We start from the raw sequence: 9,516 nt of genomic DNA, 5'->3' as shown, positions 1-9,516 counted from the left end.
CAAAAAACCTCGCTTCTACCTTGGGCACTTCTGAGCTTTCTGAGCTTTTGCCACTCAGAGGTGCTGGCTGCCGCTTCCCGCACAGCCTCTCGCTTCATAGGTGGGAGATTCAAGCAGTGAGAAATGGAGATGCAGAGTACTCAGCAGGTATTATACACAAGCATCACTGACTGCTACTTTCCAGAGGTGCCTAATGCTGGGATCACGGGGAGGAGAGTTAGTGCAACCCCAAGGTTTGGGCTGTTGCTGCCAATGGGCAGATGGAGCAGGGAAATCCTGCCAAGTCTCTGGTTAGCACCACTCGTGAGTCAGGTGCTCTCCTCTCACGGCAAAATCCCTGCTGCTGCCTGTGGCTGCAGCTCCTTCACAGGAGGAGGTCCTTGGAGGGACTCACCCTGGCTGCACGCTGCTGGCAGCGCACAAAGATGCCCTGCGGGGCCTGAGCAAGTGAATGTTTCAGTGGTTCTTCTGCCGAGATGAAAGGGTGATCCCTAATGCCTGCTCACTTCGAGCAGGAGGCCAGGAGGTGCCTCTGTTTAGGATGAGCTCAGCAGTAAGGATTTCTTCAAGCTGCTCTGCCAAAGACAGCCTTGCTAACTTGCTACACCCTCATATAAGGAACATTCAGGTCATTTCACTCAGTGCTCCTACAGACCCTCATTTCCATCAGAGGATTCCTTGCTCTTGGTTACCTTCAAAGACCTCACCTTTGGCCAGGAGTCCAGCTGCTGCTCTTGGTACATAAGTAAGAGGAGAAGCTCTTCTTGGAAGTACTGAGACAATGGATCAGCTCTTGGGTTTGGAGATGAAGCAGTATGGAGCAGGGAGCTTGGCATTTGTGGAGGAGAGGAACAGGAGGGGGAGGACCGTACTGAGAATTACAGAGGATGGGGGGTCTCCAACAAGTGCTATAGGAAGGTCTGGATGCTAATTAATTTGATATAAATTAGAGGAACAAGCTGAGAGGAGGCAGCAACCCTGCTGTGTCCTGCCGCAACCCTGTGTGCCTGAGAGGTATCTTTACTCACCACCTTTACCAACCTTAATGATCCCAGCTTTGCAGTAGGTGCTGGATGTCTTCAGCCCATCCCTCCCTCCCCTTCTCAGGGGACAGTAAATTCCTACCTGGCTTAGGGAGGGCTTGATAGCAGAGCTGCGGATATTGCCTTTTCATTTGCTTCTCAGCATAGCTTTTTGAGAACCGTCCTTCTGCCTCAAAATCGCTGTCCCTGGAGAACCTAAGGTGTGAAATGAAAACTAGACTCAGTAAAGCAGCTGGAGATCTCAGGGATAGCTCTGTTACTTGGCTATAGCTCTGAATGTTTTTTAGCAGTGGTAACTTGTGCTAAGACAAAAATGAGCAGGCCCTTTCCTAGGTCAGGCAGAAGAAGGTAAGTGGATATTGCGGGGCCTTAGGCCTTTGACAGGCTGGGTCTACAGCAGACTCTGAGACATCCCTGGCAATCCTGAGTACCGAAATGACTCCGCAGCTTAGATTTAGGAGCTGGAGGAGATGCTCAGCACAACCCACCTGGGCATCATTATAAGACAGGGACTAGCTGGCAGGGTGGCCAGGAGCATGGACAGCACAGAGGGAATGAGGAGCTGCAGAAATACTTGGGGTAAAACATACGTGCAGGCTTGTTCTTTCTTACCAATTGAAACTATACTAGGATCTTAATCACCACTGAAAAATACTCAAAAAGCTTACTTTTCTCCCTGTGTTTAGAAGGGGCAAATCACAGCTTTGGTACCTGCGCTGGATGTTAGTGTCAGATTGAAGTTACAGTTCAAGGTTCACGCCTGTGCTCTAGCAGAGATTATGTAGGAAAGGAAAGCGGTTCAAATACACCTGAACAAAAGACGTTTCCCAGCCACTTCCACAGGAAAAGCTGCCTTTGGCTTTGTCGGCTCCTGCTGCTGTGTCTTCTGCAAGGGAAAGTGAATCTGACTCCTGGGAGCCGTCCTCTGTAGGAGAATGGAAAATTAAACCAAAGTAGATGTGCATTATTACTGTGCTGGGTTTAAAACATCCACCTTAACGCAAGAGAGAAATTCCTGGTGCTTGTTCAGGGTAACCTAAACAGGTTTTGTATCAGGAATGAGGAAGTTTGGATGACTGTGGTGTTTCTGTGAGAAGTAAAAGCAAATTCAGTAACTTCTAAAGGAGGGAAGCAATGGAGGCCAGACATGCAAAGCTGTATGGCAGTCACGTATACAGTCCTAATGCAAACAAGCGTGTTCTCCAAAACCACCGTATGAAGCCAGCTGAGACATGTAATTCAGTATTATTTACTGTAAGTATAATTGAGTTGCTCTTGGTGGTGTTCTGGTTTGCTTTGAATATTGTAGTTTCTGTTTGGCACAAAGACTGAAGTTCAGCTTAAAAGAAAAAAAATAAAGTTGGTGTGATTCCACAGCACTGATGGTGGGACTCATCACACCTAACTTCAACTGCCTAAAAGTTAGGCATCTAACTCCTGCAGGAGAGGAAGGCATTAGGCTCTGTTTTGACTGTAACCCCTTCAGCAGCAGCACAAATTCTGTTGCTTGTTTTTAACCTGGATGTGTTTTTGTCTGCACATGGCCAGAACAGGCAGCGGAGCTGCCTAGCTGTGGCTATGGTGCAAGGGTGAAGGCAAAGATGGGGCAGCAGCACTGAAGTCTGTCAGACTTCAACCCTGCAGATAGCCTGGACTAAACCCTCAGTCCCTCATATCGTTTCTTGTTATGTTTAATACAGCGTAACTGAAGAGCGCACCCAAAAGGCCGATCCTCTTTCCACCCGTGGCTGTCTGCGCCAGGTGATTCCCTTGGGTAGCGGAGCTAAGGGACTGGCTCATTGATCAACGGGACGTGGACCCCGTGAGTACAGTTTGATTTCTGTCAGATCATTTACATGATCTGCATCACCCCAAAGCCACACAATTACTGAGCTGACGTTTAGCGTCTCCCTCCCAGCTCACTCAACGTTACTGCCTTCCTCAGAACTGAGCCTTTGGGATCTCTCCAGCCTTCAGCAAACCTTCTTCATAGCTTAGAAATAAAACTCATTAGTTGTGTGTTGATGAATTGTGACGTATTTTACCGTTCCAAATTGCTCTTTGGTGAAAAGTGCCGTGGGGGTAGACTTCAAGTTAGGAAGGGGATTGTTCGTTGTGATCAGTGCTGTCTTGTCTTCATTGAACACTGAAGATCGGACCATGAGTGCCATGCATCTTCTGCAGTTATTGAGGTGGTTCTGAAATGCGTCATTGGTGAACGGCATAAAGTATCTCTGCTGTACAGGACGAAAGGGAGAGCTGAATTAGAAGGGCCATTTCCGTATATCCATCTTACAGCTGCAGAAGGAGGAGAACTGCCAACCTGCACCAACTCTGGGTTGCCTGGGCCTAGTCTTTGCTGAGGGAACTTCCTGGAGAGACCCCAGTCATTAGCAGAAGTGCAGAGAATGTAAGAAAAAGAACTTGAATATTGCAATATTTCCTCACTCCAGTGGTTTCCAGCTGGAGGCTGAAGCTGTTGAATCTAACAGGCACTGATGTCTCTCTTGTGCATTTGTGTAGCTCATGTTTGAACCTATGTTTATCTATGACAGCTGTTCTTCAGAGAAAACTGTCTAAGGGCTTAGCCTGCGTGTGTGCTCCAGCCTGCCTGCTGCAGAGTAGATTTATTTTGGAGAAGCATCCCTTCATGCTTCATTACGTTGGTGCAATGACTTCCCCTGGGTGGCAGAGCAGTGAGGTTGATCATGGGATCTCCAGACATCAATGTAGGCTGCTACCACCTGAGATAAAGAAAAAAATGCCCCTTCCTGAGGGCAGTGACAGCATGGGACCCAGCTAACAGGGATGCTTTCCGACACCTTCCTCCAGGACTGGTGTGCAAGCCCATTTGCTTTTGAAGGGAATGTTTCCAAGAGAAACAGTGGTAACAGCTTTTTAGTGCTGGGGTTTAATGCACTGGTGTAGGCAGCGTGTTTGCTACCAAGGAAACAACGGTCCCTTCACTTACCAGGTAAGGAGCATCGGAATATGCTTTTTTCTCTTCCATGTTGGCTGCCTCCAGCTATGAAATGAAAGCAGTGTGGTCCATTAACAGGCATGGAAGCCAAAGCCCGCATGCTGCTAAATGCAGCAGCACTGATCTCTGCAGCCACTTCAGCAGGTAGAGTAGACTGAGCTGATAAAACCTTAAAGCATGGGTCTATCTATGAGTAGTCTAAAATAGTTAAATTATGAACAATCACTTAAATAAAAAAAATAACAGGCCAACAGGCTGCTTATGACTCATGCTTCCGTTGCCTAATATGTGTAAAACCTACCTGTTGATAGGTGTATTACTGGAGTTGTTATTAAAGCCTCTAAAGTGGCTGCTAAGTATTTATTAGCCAATAATAAACTATTCATAAATAGAAAACTTTACATGTACCCCAACTTTCTTTTCAAAGTTGGACTTCTCTTAACTTTTTACTGACTCCATTAATGGAGATCTTTATTTTGTCACAGTTACCAACTTTGCCTGCTTATAATACCATCTCCTTCACAAAAGATTTTTCACAATCAGGGACGTTATAAAAAAACTCTTGTTTTTGTATTGCATGTGTATTTATATTTAACTGAGGTAGGAACCACTGAGGTACACCCCGTTCTGAGTCAGACTGTTTAGTAGTACACACAGTAATTTTGGGTAAGACCCGAAGAATGGAGTAGCCACTTCTGAAATGTCATACTCAACTATTCCAATTGGAGTAGGACTGACAATGGAGATTATTTCTTCTTGAAAAGGAGTGCCAGGAGAATAAGTTCAATTGAAGATAGCTGTTTACCAATAAGAAAAAGTCTAGAGTGATGGATGAATTAAGTCAGTGATTTTTTTCCCCATACATTGCAGAATGTGTGTGAAGAAAACAATGTAAAGATTGGCGTGAAAGCCACAAAGTTACTTCATGTATCTGTTAGTCCTTGTTTTTCCATATTTTCATATTTTTGGCTGACCTACGCATCTCTGACCCAGGGAACTGATTGTACATATGTAAAGCATGAAGAATGACTTGTTGTGCTGTAAAATAAACAGTATCACTAAAAGACTCAAATACCATCTCAGATAACTTGCAAAATGAATCGGAAACTCCTTTCCCAGCAGAAGCTGCAGTACAGTTCACAGTTGTTCTACCAAGTGGAAGATGCTGACTGTGTTTGGAAAGCTGGCTGCATTTAAGAAGTTAAGTCATTTAGGCTTTTTGGAGGTTTAGGAAACCTCACTAAGCAGCATACACCTTCAAACATTTAGTGCCTGTGAGGGATGCGGGGATGGCATTGTAGTAAACTCTCCTTCCCTTCCTTGGCATGGCCTTCTCCAACCTGGCAAGCAAGATGCAGCGGTCCGTGTGAACGCTGACCAGCCCCAGCGTAGCGTTGCCTGTCCAGATGCAGAAGTGGGATGGCAGGGAGAGCCAGGGCTTTGCCCTCACTGTGCTGGAGGCAGTGGCAGCGACTTTGGGCTAGAACCACGGGGCCACCAGCATTCCCACCGGCGCCCGCCTCTGTGACGCCGCAGGTGCTTCACCGGATGCCGCGTCAGCAAGGACGGGGCTACGGCAAGCATGAACATGGACATAAGACAAAGAACTTGGGTGGCCCTTTGCCAGCAGGGCAGGATTAATCTTGAATGGTGTCACTGAGTTGGGCACCTAGTCTGGACTTCATTTCCAAGGGAAAGAAGAATATCATTTCAGAGAGCAAGTTACCACAAGTGTCTTGGGACAGGCTCACTTGGGTTCAGGGATCCATGCCAGACCTGTCTACAGTAATCAAAGCATTGCACCATCAATAGTTTTGAAGATCCCAGCTTGCTTGCTGATTGGGTCTGAGGGTTTTACACACCTCCAAAGTTGTTTTTGCCCCCCCCCTCCCCTTAAGCAGGCTTATGCCATCAAAAAAGCTTTTGGTTACAGAAGCATTTCAAGGGCTACTTCTTTATAAAGAAGCAAGTGGATCCCTGAGACCTGCAAGTTTATTCCAGGGTAGATGGGAATAGAACAGAGGGGCAAAAGGAGCAGGATTGAGAAGGAAGTAAAGGCTCATAGAGAAGTTAGGGAGAGGGATTGGAAAAAAAAAGCAGGTAGATCTCATTTGTTACACCTCTAAAAGAAGAAATGGAGAGGCACAGCAACAAACGGGAGAGTGGAGAGTTTCCACAGCTTTACTTATCTTCTAGAGATGTGGAAATATCTCACCGAACACAGCTTGGGTGAGAGACTTTGCTGCGTCTCCCCACATTTTGTCCTCTGGCAGCTTATAACTCTGTCCTGCTTCCCATCCCAACATGTAAAAGAAATGAATGACCATTTTGAGGAAAGGGCTCATTGACCAAGGAAGAGGAGAGAAGACAGCTCTGAAATTAAAAAGAAAGATAAGAGGTTTAAAGAAATAAGAGACCAGAAAGATCTTATGCAGATCCTGAATGTAGGGAGAGACTGGTACCTGGCTCCATAGCAGAGCTGAGAAGCCAGAAGACAATTTGCAAAATTGTGAGCAGGTGGTTGGTCTCCAAGCCTTTGAGACTGGGCACCTCGAGTGGCACCACCCTGAGCATGTTGAAACAAAAAAGGCATATATTTCAGAATTGTTTATCTGTCTAAACACAAACATGGGTTGTTCCTCCATGTCTTTGACATGGCCACTATTCAGATGGAGAATGGTAACTCTGGTTTCTGTTGAGGAAAGGGTGAATAGAAAGTAATGAGGGCTGAGTAATGCCTTCAGTCTCCCAGAGGAGGAAGATCTTCCTATATGCTGGTGATTTCTGCTATTAACTTATTGCCTATCTGGCAGCCTGGAGTGTTTTGCAAGCCCGGACATCTGCTGTGAATTGCTGTTGTGTAACCATGGTCAGACTGTTGAGACCATGAGATCTGTGCTATTTGGATGGAATCATCAGGAGTCGTGGTTGGGAGCTTCACTTGCAGCAGGCAGTTATGAACCAACCGATTTGCCCAAGATCATCCCTCCCAATTGCCTTCAGTAGGCTGAAGACTTGGTTGAGTTGCCATGCACAGGTGTCTGTTGTCATTTAAGGTGCCCTATGGTTTCAAGACAGCCTTGTGCGGCTGGAAGACATGTCAAAGGACCTATGGGAGACCCATGCCATCTGGAGCAGCATCTGGAGACTAAGCAAACACCTAAAATGACACTAGGCAGCTGTGTGTGGGCTACTAAACTGTAACAGTCACATCTCTCCTAACCTTAGGGATGAAGTGGGGATATCACTGGTGTTGCCATGCAGGTATTTATTTTGGAGCAAACTTTAGATTCTGTTGACCGTATTGAGTAGGGACTCATTTCAGTTGTCCTCATACCGGCAGACTGTACCACGTGCGATCTGCTAGTGTGCCAGCATACCAACGTGGAGCTGAAAGATCGGACGTAGACATGCAGAAAACCCATGCCCATTTGGAGCAGCAGTTGGATGTCAAGCAGGAGTATCTGGTGCAGCTAAAGTGGTGCTACGGGCTTATATTTAGGCACTTAAACTGAGCATTGAACCTCAAATGGCTGTGGGAGGCATCTGGAGCGGCAACCCATGCATTTAGACTGCTTCTTCATAGGGAAAGGGAGTAGCTGTTGAGCTGGCACTGGAGTGTTTTGCCTTTCAATGAAATAAGCTTTTATGTACCAAAGTTACTTTTGAAAATGATATGTACGTGCTTTATATTGAGCAGAGAATCATCTGAATAACTTTAAAATTCTGAGCAGAGAGTGTATTTCAGGCGTCTCTGTATCTTCAGACATCTCAGTGCTTGTAGAAATCTGTTCTTAGAGACCTCACATCTTGGTAATTCATCATTTCTTGTTAATATTATCACCTATTACTAGTAGAAGTTTCTATTCCTGTTGTTTCTTGTAAAAGCTTGCTTTCCAGTACCTTGCTGTTCCTCATCTGCATTCCCAACCCTTCTCCTCTTCCCTTCCTCATCACTGCTAGCAAACACTGCTCTGTCATGGAGACCCCAATTTCTGCCAGACCTTCACCCCATATTCTGCACTGAAATTTTGCTGCTTCTGGCCTCTCTCCAGAGCCAACAGCCCTCCTTTTCTTTGTATCCCCTCAGTTGAATTCTTATTTAGGCCCTCACCGTCTTCTGCCTTGACTACTATACTGTCACCTCCATCACACCTTCCAGGAGGACACATCCAAAATACAGTTAGAAAAGCCATATCTCGTGTCCCCCCTTTCTTGTGTCAAGGTCCCCTTGCAACACCTCCTCTCTCGCATCAAATGAATGCTTTTCATCCCAGCTTCCATAGCTCTCTCTCCATTCACTTCTTATGATGCTGAATATTATCCATCAGTACCCTCAGCCTTATTTTCCCATTTGCCAGTGTCTTACAAACCACTTTTGATGCCTTCTTCATGTGGTCCCTGGATACTGTAAGGTGCTTCCAAGCTCACCTGCTAGGCCGGCTGCCTATGAAGGATCTTAAAAATAAATGCAGTTCTGCTGTTCCTCTTTGCCACAGATCTTTGTTCTCTATTTTTTCTTTTCTAACATCCACTTGAATATCTAGAAAGCATCTAGCAGACCAAGGCTGCTAAGTTACCAGTAACGCTGGTTAAACCTTCCTGCTCAGAGCACTGCTTCTAAGACCAGGAAGAAAAAAGGGCAAAAAAGGGAGTTTCTGGACCCCTCCATGAGGTTTTGGATGAAAGACAAGAAGGGAAGTGTCCTCGGTGTGTCTGACAAGTCCCCAAGGGCAGGTTCAGGGTAGTACGATGGGTTGGTCTCAGGAAATTAGAGAGTGGTTTAAACCTTTGAAGCCTGTCTCATATTTTGGATGAAAATTTATTAATAGTTGTTTCCCAGACAACATAGCAAAGTGGCTGGTTGGTTTGGGGTCTGTGGGGAACTCCTGGCTCTAAGGACTTCTGTGTCCAACAACATGTCATGTAACATGGACTTCATTTTCTGAACTTACCACTCTCATTTCTGCTTGATGTGCTGTGAGACCTTCTCTCAGTACTGCTCCTTGGAAACGTACTTTCTCATTGTCTTCTTCAAGGTCTTCAGAGATGTTTCCCCCTATCTTCGACCATACAAATCACTGTTCTCTTCATTCCCTTCAACTCACACCATATGTAAAACGGGATGACTGGTACCGCCTGTTAGTTCTCAGGCTGAATAAATCCAAAGGGAACAGGCTTGCTTTTCAATCAGGTAATTAGCTCAGAGAGATTATATTCAATATTTCTGATCCTACTTGTCCACACAAACCAGCAGAGGCAAATGCAGAATAATCCATGTTGCTTGAGGAAGAAGACTGAATTGCTGTCAGGGGATTTGGACTGCTTTACTTGGACTACTTTAACTTAAGTAGTTAAATATGATATAACTGTCTAAATTCCCTGATACTGTGCTGGTTTTTGCCGTATTTTCCATAGAAACATCCAGATGTTGTCTGCCTGGGCCAATGTGCCGCAGCTGCAGATGACTCCTTCTCAGCAGCATGAGTACAT

The sequence above is a fragment of the Rhea americana genome, unplaced genomic scaffold, assembly GCF_003343005.1.
Source record: "Rhea americana isolate MKP2758 unplaced genomic scaffold, rheAme1 scaffold_1, whole genome shotgun sequence".
NCBI lineage: Eukaryota > Metazoa > Chordata > Aves > Rheiformes > Rheidae > Rhea > Rhea americana.
Note: the sequence above shows the minus strand (reverse complement) of the source record.